The sequence below is a fragment of the Ranitomeya variabilis genome, chromosome 2, assembly GCF_051348905.1.
Source record: "Ranitomeya variabilis isolate aRanVar5 chromosome 2, aRanVar5.hap1, whole genome shotgun sequence".
Classification (NCBI taxonomy): domain Eukaryota; kingdom Metazoa; phylum Chordata; class Amphibia; order Anura; family Dendrobatidae; genus Ranitomeya; species Ranitomeya variabilis.
In genome coordinates, this window is record NC_135233.1 from 475,176,113 (window position 1) to 475,190,361 (window position 14,249).

Consider the following 14,249-nt stretch of genomic DNA (forward strand, 5'->3'; position numbering starts at 1 on the left):
GCCGGATATTAATAAAAAGTTTGGTTCGGATACCAGAATTTGAACCTCGGCGACATTCAATGAATGGTGGGCATAAAAGTCGGGTGTTTCCCACGCTGTAATCTGTGTGACAGCACAAGAAAGACCGGCTCTGATCGGCGGTAAGTTCCTTACCGCCGGTCAGAGAGCTGCGATTCCCAGGCTGTCACACACATGACAGTGGTGAACCAGCAGCTCTGACCATCTAACCATTTTACCGCCGGTCACAGGCGTCGACTGATGAGATTACTACTCTAATCATCATACGCCTGGCTGCTGATAGCAGAGAGAGCAGGCGTATGCTGATGAGAGTATTCACCAACCGATGCAATATATAAAAGAAAAAAAATGGCGCGAGGACGACTGCTAACCAGTGCAGGTAAAGTTGACAGCTTCAGCCCACAGCTGTCAGCTTTATATTGGCTGGTTATCATAAATAGAGAGATTCCACACCGCTTTTTAAATTATTTCCTACTACCCGCAGCTATCAGGGTTACTTGTGCTAGTTAGCACAAATAGAGAGGAGCGCACATCACTTTTTTTTTTTACACAGTGTGCCCCGGCCAATAACAGCTATGCCAATACTTGGCATGATTGTGACTAAGCTGGAACCGGCAAAGGTTGTTGATTAGCTGCACTGCAGACTTTCAACAAACTTTGAAAGTTTAATCTTTGAACCTGAACAGTAGCACGGAATTCCTGGAGAATTACGTGTTTGGGGTCTGTGCACAGACACTAGATGTTCAGTACAGACCCCAAACTTTGCTATTCAGGTTCACCCATCCATAATGTTGACCAATGCTTCCATGATCTTGAATCAGACTAGCTAGGTGACAATAGTTGTGGCGGCAGATGACATATCACAGCAGTACTTTATAATTACCTTTTCAGTATCTGAAAGTAGAAAGAAAAAAATATCTCCCATGACAGTAATCAGATAGCATGAGAAACTGGGGGGAATTCACATATAAGAAACAGAACTTTACCAAACTTAAAGAAGCACTTCTCCTCCCATCAAAGTGTATATCCTTATTATATATTGCAATCATCTCATTATATTGCTCATTTCCCTTTCTACCCAGCTAATTCTTCTCTTTCCCATTAGATCTATAACAATAAAAACTGACTAGCCTGAATCCTGCTAAGTTCTAATTTTCTTTGCATGAGTCACTGAGGAGGGAGCAGCTGGGTCAGGAGTTGAGGAGGGGCATGACTCATGCAGAGGCAAGAGACTTTTCCTTTCTACATAGAGCAGAGAAAAGAGAAGAATTATCTGGGTAGAAAGGCAAAATGAGCAATTGTAAGTACACAGTGCTGTAATGAGGATGAAAACCTTGATGTAGTGCTTCTTTTACTTGCAGAACTAATTGGTGAACCATGTTGCACAGAATTGGAGCATGTTATGTGCAGCAGGTGCCTTTATAATGCACTCTTTAATTTTTATAAAGTTATTTCCTGGAATTTGGCAAAGCATTGTTAAAGGTAAGCTTTGCTTTAGATTTGTGCTTCACCCCCCCCCCCCCCCCCCCCCCAAAAGAAATCCTGTCTCACAGTCTGTTAAAGTCTCTTTACTTAACCCCTTCATGGCAATGCCCATTTGGAACTTGCACATGTTAAAATTTTTGGTGCAGAAATTTCTGTACCATTTCTGCATCTCCATAGCAGGAAAAATGCAGCAGCAAAAATGCGTGCTTTTGCTGTGTTTTTCACTTGTGTTTTTGGTGCAGATTTTTCCCCACTGATCAGTATGAGTGAAAACTGCATCAAAGAAGCTGAAAGAATTGACATCTTGCAGAGTAAGATCTGCACCAAATCCGCAGGTCACAAATAAGCGACGTGTGCATGAGACATCAGGATTCACATTCACTTTGCTGGTACTAGGAAATCCATCATGTTTTGTAACAAATCTGTACAGAAAAAAACGTGGCAAAACCACATCATGTGCACAGGCCCATAAGACAGCCTCATTATTCAAATCTGATGCGTGGCTTTACATAATAATAGCTTTGGAATGTTTTTACTTATTGAGGTCAATATGCTTTGAATCTTAAAAAAAAATTCGGAAATGTGCTAAAAACTAGTAAAATGTGCAGTTTCTACTCTTAAAGGGAACCTGTCACTCAATTCAGGCGGCACTGTTTGAATAGCGGCGTAGAGTTTTGCATTGATGCCTTATTCATGACCTTCCAAATAGGTGACACAGACATGTAATATAATTGTGTAAATTAAACTTTTATATAGAAATAAAGTTCTAACTTTTTTAATGATTTTCACATCTCTGTTGTAAGATTGGGAAGTTTTCATACACAAAACTTATTTTCTTACTGAATACTTCTGGAATGATGATGAGTAATTACAGGAGACAATTTCTGCATTATTTCTGTGCACGCAGCATTTTGTTGCTTTGATGACTGGAGTTTGCAGGACCTCTGCCCTTACCCCCCTCCTAAATGTCCCTTTACCCTCCTCCACTCCCATCCCTCCTCTTCGCAGTAATTGTTGTCCCCCCTCACAAATGCCAAGGCTCTCACTCATGGCTTTCCTGATTGGTCACAAACTTCTTTTTAAATCATGGGTGTCCTTGGTAACCACAAGCCCCCTTGTATCAAGAGATGCCCACCCTCCATAGCGAGTAAGTGGGACGCAGCGCAGAATTACACCCACATATCAGAAGTTTCTTTTCAGTAGGCGAACAGGTTGAGCAGACATCTGACAAGGTGAGGAGAAATGATCTGGTCTTAGAAGGTAATACATAGAAGTGGGTATTAATCTGACAACTAAGATTTACTTTTATTTTTAATTTTTTTTCCTGGTAATTATCAATAATCTGATTATTGCATTTAAGCATATATTTAATATTATGATCATCAGCGAGCTATTTTCACAAACATCTGAACAACTATTTACAATATCTATAGACCCTGACAATGGGAGATTTGATGGCACCCAGCACCCAGGGAACATGCCCCATCATTCCTCAGCTACACTGCTGCCTAGTTGTAACAAGACAGCTAATTTATTATGGTTTCAGCAACATTCCTTATTTGCCAGCTTGAAATGTCAGGATTCCATGGATACATAGTGTCAGAGTAAGAAAACTTGCCCCATGTGCCAAGCTACGCAGATAATGAAGGAATGAACACAAAGGTTCCATGTCCAGTATTTATACAATGTTTGGACTAATGCTGAAAATATTTACCTTTACTTCCTCATTGTTGCTTGTTTGGATAAATCTGCAATTCTCTTTTCTGCAAAATAACAGGACCTTGTGGGTTGCAAAGTGGCCCAATTTATCTGCATCAAAACATCGGATCGCACTTGGATCAATCTTAGTCTTCGGGGCCGCGCACATTTCTGATTTTTTTTTCCTTGGATAGAGTCAGTCCTAGGAAGAAGAATTGCTGTATGCCCAAGTTTGATCTGATACTCGGATCGCACTCGGCCATGCAAGTCAATGAGTCCGTGAAAATCATCGGACTGCAGTCGGATGACATCTGAGTGCAGTCCGATTTCCGCGCTCTTACAGAATGAGGACTATTGAGACATTTTTTCGTCCAACTTCTTCTCCTCTCAAATAATTGAGTCACACTCCGCTTAATCGGCCAGATCCCCTTGGCAGACACAATCTATGGCCGACTGCACCTTCATGGAGTGATCTTTGGATGCATGACCTGAGTCAAGGTCAAAAGTCTCTGAATTGCCCGATAAAGAGAATTTATGTGCCCTCCTGTCATATCTATTTTACATATAAATACTTGCAATCCCGATGAAGTAACAATCGTTTTGTCTTTTCTTATATCCCTCTGTTGTGTTACTCAATTGACAACTAGGTGTTACCATTTTAGGGCTGTCCCACACGTCCAGATAATTCCGGTACCGGACAAATCGGTACCGGAGTTATCCGTGTCCCATACCTCCCAACTTTTGAAGATGGGAAAGAGGGACAAAGTTTGCGGCGCGCTTTGCGCGCCGCGGCAAATTTTAGGCCACGCCTCTGACCACACCCATTCATAATTAGTCACACCCATATCCACATCCCAACCACACCCATTTAGCACTGCCGATCACAGTTTCATATACAATAATTATAAACAAAAAAATATGGCCACACAGTGCCCCATACTGTATAATGGCCACACATGATGCTCCATACTGTACGATGACCACACATGACGCTCCATAATATATAATGAACACACATGACGCTCCATACTGTATAATGAACACACATGATGCTCCATACTGTATGACCGCACATGATGCTCCATAGTGTATAATGACCGCACATGATGCTCCATACTGTATAATGACCGCACATGATGCTCCATATTGTATAATGACCACACATGATGCTCCATACTGTATAATGACATACAGGCACGCAGCTCACACACAGGCACGCAGCTCACACACAGGCACGCAGCTCACACGCACGCAGCTCACACACGCACGCAGCTCACACACGCACGCAGCTCACAAACACATGCAGCTTTGACACAAATGCATCACACACGCAGCCATCACACACACACGCAGCCATCACACACACACACGCAGCCATCACACACACACACACACGCAGCCATCACACACACACACACACGCAGCCATCACACACACACACACGCAGCCATCACACACACACACGCAGCCATCACACACACACGCAGCCATCACACACACACACGCAGCCATCACACACACACACGCAGCCATCACACACACACACACACACGCAGCCATCACACACACACACACGCAGCCATCACACACACACACACACACAGCCATCACACACACACACGCAGCCATCACACACACGCAGCCATCACACACACACAGCCATCACACACACACAGCCATCACACACACACACACACAGCCATCACACACACGCAGCCATCACACGCAGCCATCACACACACACGCAGCCATCACACACACACGCAGCCATCACACACACACGCAGCCATCACACACACACGCAGCCATCACACACACACGCAGCCATCACACACACACGCAGCCATCACACACACACGCAGCCATCACACACACACACAGCCATCACACACACACAGCCATCACACACACACAGCCATCACACACACACAGCCATCACACACACACAGCCATCACACACACACAGCCATCACACACACACAGCCATGACACACACACAGCCATGACACACACACACAGCCATCACACACACACAGCCATCACACACACACAGCCATCACACACACACGCAGCCATCACACACACACACACGCAGCCATCACACACACACACACGCAGCCATCACACACACACACACGCAGCCATCACACACACACACGCAGCCATCACACACACACACGCAGCCATTACACACATCACACACACACAATCTCCTCTGTGATGCAGGGGCGGCTGATGTCCATGTGCAGCTCTCTGCTGAAGTCTTCAGTCTCCTGCTCACAGCTCTGCACTATCCCGGCACCTCCCCCGTCTCTCCTTCTCTGCCGGGATAGCAGCTAAGAGCAGAAGCCGGAGCTCCGTGCACACACAGCCAGAGGTAGTGAATCGCTGACCTTTCTTCTTGATTGCTGCAGGCTCTCTCCTTCAGCGTGGCAGCGCCGCACAGGGGGCGGGAGGGGGGGGGGGTGTTGCGCGGGCGGTCAGGAGGCAGCTTTTATAAAAAAAAAAAAAAAAACAGGCTGGCTCTCTCTACGTCCCGGAAGTGGGCGGGGCTTCACCGGCGGCCGCAAATTCGGGATTTTAAATGCCCGAAGCGGGACAGCGGGACCCCGGTGCCAAAGCGGGACTGTCCCGCTGAAATCGGGACGGTTGGGAGGTATGGTGTCCGTGTGCCTGGGAACTCACGGAGGCCATACCTGCGGCACACGTGTGCCGCCCGTATGGCGAGTGGGTACCACACGGAGCGTGTGGTACCCACTCTGCATGGTGCTGAAGCTGCGATTCATATCATCCCTGCAGCAACGTTTGCTGCAGGGAAAATATGAAGAATAGTGTTTAAAATAAAGATCCATGTGTCCGCCGCCCCCCCACCCCCTGTGCGCCCCCCCCGCTGGTCAGAAAATACTTATCCGGGTCCCCCGTCGGCTGTAGCTCCTTCCTGGTCTGGCCGCGCCTCCTACTGTATGCGGTCACGTGGGGCCGCTCATTTACACTCATGAATAGGCGGCTCCGCCCCTATTGGAGGTGGAGCCACATATTCATGAGTGTAATCGGCCGCATACAGTAGGAGGCGCGGCCAGACCAGGAAGGAGCGACTGCCGACGGGGGATCCGGGTGAGTATTTTCTGACCAGCGGGGGGGGCGCACAGGGGGTGGGGGGGCGGCGGACACATGGATCTTTAGTTTAAACACTATCATTCATATTTTCTCTGTAGCAAACGCTGCTACAGGGAAGATATGAATACCGGCTTCAGCACCATGTGGGAGGGACAGCGCTTACTGTAGCGCTGTCTCCGGCACGCACACGGACCCCAGACGGAGAATGTCCGTGTGAGGTGCGTGTTTTACACGGACCCATTGACTCTATTGGGTCCGTGTAATCCGTGCGCTCCCACGAACACTGACATGTCTCCGTGCTTGGCACACGGAGACACGGTCCGCACACGGTCCGCACAAAATCAATGACATCTGAACAGATGCATTGATTTTTATGGGTCTACGTGTGTCAGTGTCTCCGGTACGGGAGGAAACTGTCACCTCACGTACCGGAGCCACTGACGTGTGAAACCGGCCTTATTATCAAAGGGGTGTGTCCTCTGACAGTCTGACAGTGTCCATTCATTAATAAAAGTATCAGATTATGTAGAAACAAACCCTCAGCGGATAGCAACGAGTTGTCAATTTATTGTTACATTTCCAGGAGGAATAACAGAGTATCAGCACAATATAAAGCTGTAAGAAAAGAAGCTTCAGCATTAGTAATTTGTGTGGGATACAATTATTTATTACAGCAGATATGTCAGACAGATCCTGTTTAGGGTAAAATGTACATTTCACATAAAATTAGGATCAATATGACCTGAAAATCTTATCTCCATACAGGTGGGGAGACATTCGAGGGCCCTAACCCATTATCCAAGCGCTGTGGAGTATTTTGAGGAGTATAGCTCTCAGCTCTAGATTAGATTTCTATAGCGCCCAATGATAAGAGTGATGACACATGATGTCCCCCCACACTTCAGATTTGAAAAACTTTGTTCCAAAAGTTGACTAATTACCAAGTATAATGATAGCCTTCCAGCACTCTGTGTACAGTCAGTGCGCTGCAGACTGGTTAGACCTGCCCTGAGAGTTTTTATCCTTTCTCCTGCAGACCAGAAATATCACTATTCTAATCTAAAATATAAACCTTCCCATAATGCACCCTGTATCACTTACAGTTCGGCCTCCGTCACTTTAAACAATGACATTTACTATCAAAACATCAGCAGTAAATTCAGTATAAATTCTCCCGTCCTCCTTTTATTCAACCACGTCTTTAGCTGACCGAAAACATGAAACTTTTGTTGGTCAATCTGCCAACAATCCAATGTCAATGGGTCTAGCCCTACGATTCCCCTATTGAAAACATAGCTTATCTTTCCAATTCATTTTTGACCCATGCGCCAATCATTATCTGGCAGCTGCTCATCTCACCTTAAGCGGACTTGTCATTCTTTCAAAAAAATTGAGTTTAATACCTTAATCCCTAAGCTCCCGTAAATCTGCAGCTGTTTTCCGTTTTGTGCTACGTCGCTCCATTACAAAGATATTCACGTTTGTTGCTTTTGGAGCGCACTATGTGAAATCTTTGCTTGTATTACTATTGGGTGTTTCTTCAGACTCTTCTCTCATCTAAAAGTATCAGATGCTGCTGAGCTGTGATTGGCAACACCTGGGAAGAAGGGTTGAAAGCACACACCGCCAGAGAAAATAAAGAGCAAATAATCAGTTGAACTGCTAGCAGAAATTTCACATACTGCCCTACAAAAGCAACAAATATTAATATCTCTGCAATGGAGCGACGCAGCGCAAAACAGAAAAGAGATGCAGAATCAGGGGAGCTCAGAGATTTTTGCAAGGTATTTATCTCAATTTTTTGAGCAAGTGACTGGTTCTCTTTAAAGAGAACCTGTCAGTTGTTGTAAAAAGATAATTATCTGGTGTATATTCTGCTGTTCTCCTGAATCTGGAGTCACTTTTCTTTTGTTCCTTTGCGTCTCCATTCCTGAGATATGATTCTCTCTTCCCTATTTATAAATGTAGTATTTTTAGCCAAGTGGGCGTGACATCAACTAATCTCTATGAGAATTGTCTTGATGACACTAGAGTGACCTACATGAAGAGGGGCTAGTTCTCATGAATATATAGGTGCAGGAACAAAAGAAAAACAGATTCAGGAAAACGGCGGTATATAGCCATGGTGCAAAAAAAACCATATTCATGGCAAGTGACAAATGCTCTTTAAAGAGCGAGACTCTGTCTTTAGCTTTAGTTACACCAGATTCTTCCTTCACCTCCAATAGGTATTATCACCCAGCTATGATTCACAGACACACAAGTGACAAATTTGCATTGCACAGTGGTACAGTTATACAACACAACACCAGATCACTGCATAATGATGGAGATTTTCTGGACAGCAAGGAGAGAAGAACCCAGCACCATGTGTGATTGTGCCACGGTATTCATCACACAGCTGGAAACAGATACAACTAAGAAAATGTGATTGATCTCTAATGTAAAAATCAGTATTACAGGTCATCTGCTGCCGGTGTGGGAGGATCCATGGTGCAGGGCGCTGTCAGTCACTGTTACCACTATGACCTTTACTAGCTGTGGACTGGAATGTTTTGTTTGTTTTTATACAAATTCTTAAAGGTAAAGCACCAGGTGGCAGGTGTGTGTGTGTGTGTGTGTGTGTATGGTGTGTGTGTGTGTATATGTATGTTTGTGTATATGTGTGTGTGTGTGTGTGTGTGTGTGTGAGTGTGTGTGTATGGGGTGTGTGTATGGGGTGTGTGTGTATGGTGTGTGTGTATGGTATGGTGTGTGTATGGTGTGTGTGTATGGGGTGTGTGTATGGTATGTATGGTGTGTATGTGTATGGTGTGTATGGTTATGGTGTGTGTATGGTATATGTGTGTGTGTATGGTATGTGTGTATGTGTATGGTGTGTGTGTATGGTGTGTGTGTATGGGGTGTGTGTATGGGGTGTGTGTATGGTATGTATGGTTATGGTGTGTGTATGGTATGTGTGTGTGTATGGTATGTGTGTATGTGTATGGTGTGTGTGTATGGTGTGTGTATGGTGTGTATGGTGTGTGTGTATGGTATGTGTGTATGGTGTGTGTGTGTATGGTGTGTGTGTGTGTGTGTGTGTATGTGTATGGTATGTGTGTGTATGGTGTGTGTGTATAGTATGTGTGTATGGTATGTGTGTGTATGGTGTGTGTGTATAGTATGTGTGTATGGTGTGTGTATGGTGTGTGTGTGTGTGTATGGGGTGTGTGTGTATGTATGTATGTGTATATATATATATATATATATATATATATATATATATATATATAATTACACATACATACACACAATACACACACACCCCATACACACACCCCATACACACACACCATACACACACACCATATACACACACACCATATACACACACATACCATACACACATACTATACACACACATACCATACACACATAGTATACACACACACCATACACACACATACCATACACATACACACACACACATACCATACACACACACCATACACACCATACACACACCATACACACACACCATATACTCACACACCATATACACACACACACACCGTACACACACCATATACACACACATATACACACACCATACATACACACACACCATATATACACACACCATACACGCACACACATACCATACAATACACACACACCATACACATACACACACACCATATATACACACATACCATACAATACACAAACACACCATACACACACACCATATACACACACACCATACACACACACACACACACATATACACACACCATATATACACACACATATACACACACCACACATATACACACACACACCATATACACACACACACACACACACCATACACACACACCATATACACACACATCAGTAGATTCACGTGCCACCTAGTGATGTACCTTTAAGAATTTTCGTAAAAAGACTAGCAATATATATATATACACTCACACTTCTATACTAAGTAAGGTCAGCATGCAGTGCTAGGCTCACTAGCTTTGTGCACACATCTGTGTTATTTCTTTCTATTATATATACTGTATATATAGTTAGTGGCTTCAGCATTACTGACAGCACTGGCTATAGGGAGGAGGTGTCACAGCCCTCACCTGGGCACGCAGGGGTTAAGCCCACTCTCAGGGATGACATCACCTTTCAGATGACACCTGGCCCCGCCCACACCTGTACTCCCAGCCGGTGAGAGACACTTTGGCCGTCCGATAGGTTACCTTACCTGTGGGCGTGGTCGGGGGGCCGGGGCTGGCCAATCAGGCGTGTGTGAGGTGCTGCAGGTTGCTTCCTGGCTCTCAGTCCGGGGCAGTGCAGGGTGGGGGAAGGATCAGCTGATCGGAGGTGCCGGAGTGACAGGAGCCCGGATCTCTCCTCCCGCTGGTTGGATCTTCTTCAGATCTGGGATCCGGTGAGTTAATCTACAGGTGACACTTCCTGTAACTCTGGGCTGTTACTCAGTGAGTGTTTTCCCCTGTGATCCGTGTTGCTGTGATGGATCCTGGGTTAGTGCTGCAGTAAATATAGGTCAGTGCCGGGGTCCAGCGTTCTGCAGGCACCTGTCACCTCAGGAGAGCTCAGGGGGCCACATAGGCAGCACATGACCCCGTGTCCTGTCACCTCTTATATTGGGGCGGAGGTCAATAATCACAATATAAACACTATGGGATACATTGTCAATTTTGGCTAATATTGTTCCTATAAGGCGGTGTCACAGCAGGAGCCAGACTGGCTTCACTTCTTGTAATATTTTGGGGACTATAGTGGGTATTTTGTGTGGGTGACAGGAGACGTTCCTTAGTCTGTATCTGTCCCCGATTACATTATTATCACTAATTCTGCGCTCTCCATGGCAGCCTGTTGCCATTGGGTAAAAAATGAGAACTGCAATAGGGAATTAAAAATCCCCACAGCCTAGAAAATAAAGCATCAGAGGCGAGATAATACACAGATAGGGATCCATTCATAGATGCATTATCAACAAGGGTCAGTTGGAGAGCTGCTGCAGGGATCCTCCATTCATAGGTACAGGAGCAACAAGGGTCCTCAGGAGAGCTGCTGCAGGGATCCTCCATTCATAGGTACAGGAGCAACAAGGGTCAGCGGGAGAGCTGCTGCAGGGATCCTCCATTCATAGGTACAGGAGCGACAAGGGTCAGCGGGAGAGCTGCTGCAGGGTTCCTCCATTCATAGGTACAGACACTACAAGGGTCAGCGGGAGAGCTGCTGCAGGGAACCTCCATTCATAGGTACAGACACTACAAGGGTCAGCGGGAGAGCTGCTGCAGGGAACCTCCATTCATAGGTACAGACACTACAAGGGTCAGTGGGAGAGCTGCTGCAGGGTTCCTCCATTCATAGGTACAGACACTACAAGGGAGAGCTGCTTCAGGGATCCTCCATTCATAGGTACAGACACTACAAGGGTCAGCGGGAGAGCTGCTGCAGGGATCCTCCATTCATAGGTACAGACACTACAAGGGTCAGCGGGAGAGCTGCTGCAGGGAACCTCCATTCATAGGTACAGACGCTACAAGGGTCAGTGGGAGAGCTGCTGCAGGGTTCCTCCATTCATAGGTACAGACACTACAAGGGAGAGCTGCTGCAGGGATCCTCCATTCATAGGTACAGACACTACAAGGGTCAGCGGGAGAGCTGCTGCAGGGATCCTCCATTCATAGGTACAGACACTACAAGGGTCAGCGGGAGAGCTGCTGCAGGGATCCTCCATTCATAGGTACAGACACTACAAGGGTCAGCAGGAGAGCTGCTGCAGGGAACCTCCATTCATAGGTACAGTAGCAACAAGGGTTAGTTGGAGAGCTGCCGCAGGGAACCTCCACTCAGTCATAGGTACAAGAGCAACAAGGATCAGCAGGAGAACTGCTGCAGGGAACCTTAGGGTATGTGCACACGTCAGTATTTCTTCAGGAATTTTTGCGTTTTTTTTGAGGATTTCCCCGATAAAAATGCTATAATACCGCATTAAAAACGCATACATTATGCATCCTATCATTTAGAATGCGTTCCGCATCTTTTGTGCACATGTTGCGTTTTTTTCCGCAAAAAAAAACGCATTCCGGAAAAAGAAGCAACATGTTCATTATTTTTGCAGATTTCCCATTAAATTGGAGTGTCAGGAAAAAAACGCAAAAAAAAACGCACAAAAAAAAGCGCAAAAAAAACGCATGCGGATTTCTGGCAGAAATGTCTGGATTTTGTCAGGAAAATTTCTGCAAGAAAACCTGACGTGTGCACATACCCTTAATATTCACAGTTAAAAGGCCCTATGAGGGTAGCAGGATAGCTGCTGCAGAGCACTTGCATTCGCAGATACAGGCACTGTAAGTGTCAGCAGGAGAGCTCCTGCAGGGAAGCTCCATTCACAGATAAAGGCACCATGAGGGTCAGCAGGAGAGCTGCTACAGAGCACTTGTATTGGTAGATACAGGCACCATAAGTGTCAGCAGGAGAGCTGCTGCTGGGACCCTCCAATCCTTGCAGCTGACCTCAAGCTCTATAGCCATTGCACCAGCTGCTGCAGAGATCCATGCCCTGGCATGCTATACAGAGGTTGCCTCAGCCAGCATTATATAACTAATGTTTATATTCCTGGTATGGCCATCATGCTGTGACGCTGACATAGTATGCACTGCAGGAACGATGCTAAGTCCAGGCAGAACACTACTAGGCTTATTATTTATGCAGTTGGATCTTCTCAATAAAGTACTGTACATTTTTGTGAACATAAGGCTGAGTCCAGACGGCTGTGATAATTAATGGGCAGGTCATGTCAGCAGCTCTGTGCACTTTCCGCATCGCAGATGGGTCTGTGAGTTATGTGCAGTTCGGCACAACTGAAAATAACCTGAGCTCCAGGTGGAAAATGGATCACGTGGACTGGTCCATGCGCTATTCTGTGCTCGTCTGAAATGGCCTTTACTATTCACAACACCAGAAGTTTTCTTTACAAGCTTAAAATCCTACTTTTTACGAGAATCCCTGGAAGTCTCTGCACCTGGTGGTGTGACATTCTTGGGTGAGTGAGGTTGCACTACCTGACTCTTCCCTTTGCCAGATCTGCCTGGTCATGGGATCATCATTTGACTATGTTCTTCTGGATCACTATCTGCTTGGATCCGCTTATGACCAGATTGGAACAGTAAAATGTCTCCTAAGTGTGGGTTTGTTGTGGTTTACAAGGTAGTCACACTAGTATCTCTGTACTCGGGCCATCTGCCAGGTTCTTTACATGTTAACACACATAGGGGCAGTATTATTAATCCTATATTTAGACAGTTTAAACTGGAAAGTCTACAAACTTCTCCAGATTCATCACTGTATGAAGGTCCAAGTATGATAAAAGGTCTTCTTTTGTTGACTATGTCCTGATGTTTAGAAGCTTGGACACCAAACATGCTGAAGAAGGTTTTTCTTTATTGGACGCACAACGCGTTTCAGCTCCAAAATGCATTTTATGTCCAATAAGGAGAAATTTCTTCTGCACTTTTAGTATCCGAGCTTGTATACATTAGAGCATCATAGGCAAAAATAGTCCTTATTCTTATGTGCAGTATGGTCAGGTTGGATGTCAAGTTGGACGATTTCCCAAGTTGGACAATTGTGTCTTGAAACCTCTTGATTTCCTCCCGCACTTAGTGGAATTGTGCCTAATCCCTGCACAATAATTCAAGATGATCGTCATTCCTCCTCATTATCTCTTATCCTCCCTGTTATTAACTCCCGTATATTGCACTTGGATATCGCCTCTTCTCCCATAGCTTTCTTTCATCGTTGCTGGTCTCCATCAGATTTATGTTGGATGGCGCATCTTTAGACACTTTTATCTAACTTTACTACTTCTTAGTTAGCTTCTTGATTTTTTGGGTGGTGCACTTTGTCACATTTTCACCATG

The 14,249-nt window shown here is 45.4% G+C and overlaps 1 protein-coding gene across 4 annotated transcripts in view; it reads left to right on the forward strand.

The window, feature by feature from the left end:
* The first annotated feature begins 2,653 nt into the window (after positions 1-2,653).
* RASSF7 (Ras association domain family member 7) overlaps positions 2,654-14,249 on the forward strand; it is a 73,498-nt gene continuing 61,902 nt past the window's right edge. For 2 of the 4 annotated variants that reach the window (XM_077287788.1, XM_077287784.1), the window contains exon 1: positions 10,611-10,744. The gene's annotated coding sequence lies outside the window, so the exon portion shown is untranslated. Of the gene's footprint in view, positions 2,777-10,610; positions 10,745-14,249 lie in introns of those variants that run through there. The other 2 variants (XM_077287787.1, XM_077287789.1) reach the window with 2 other exon arrangements.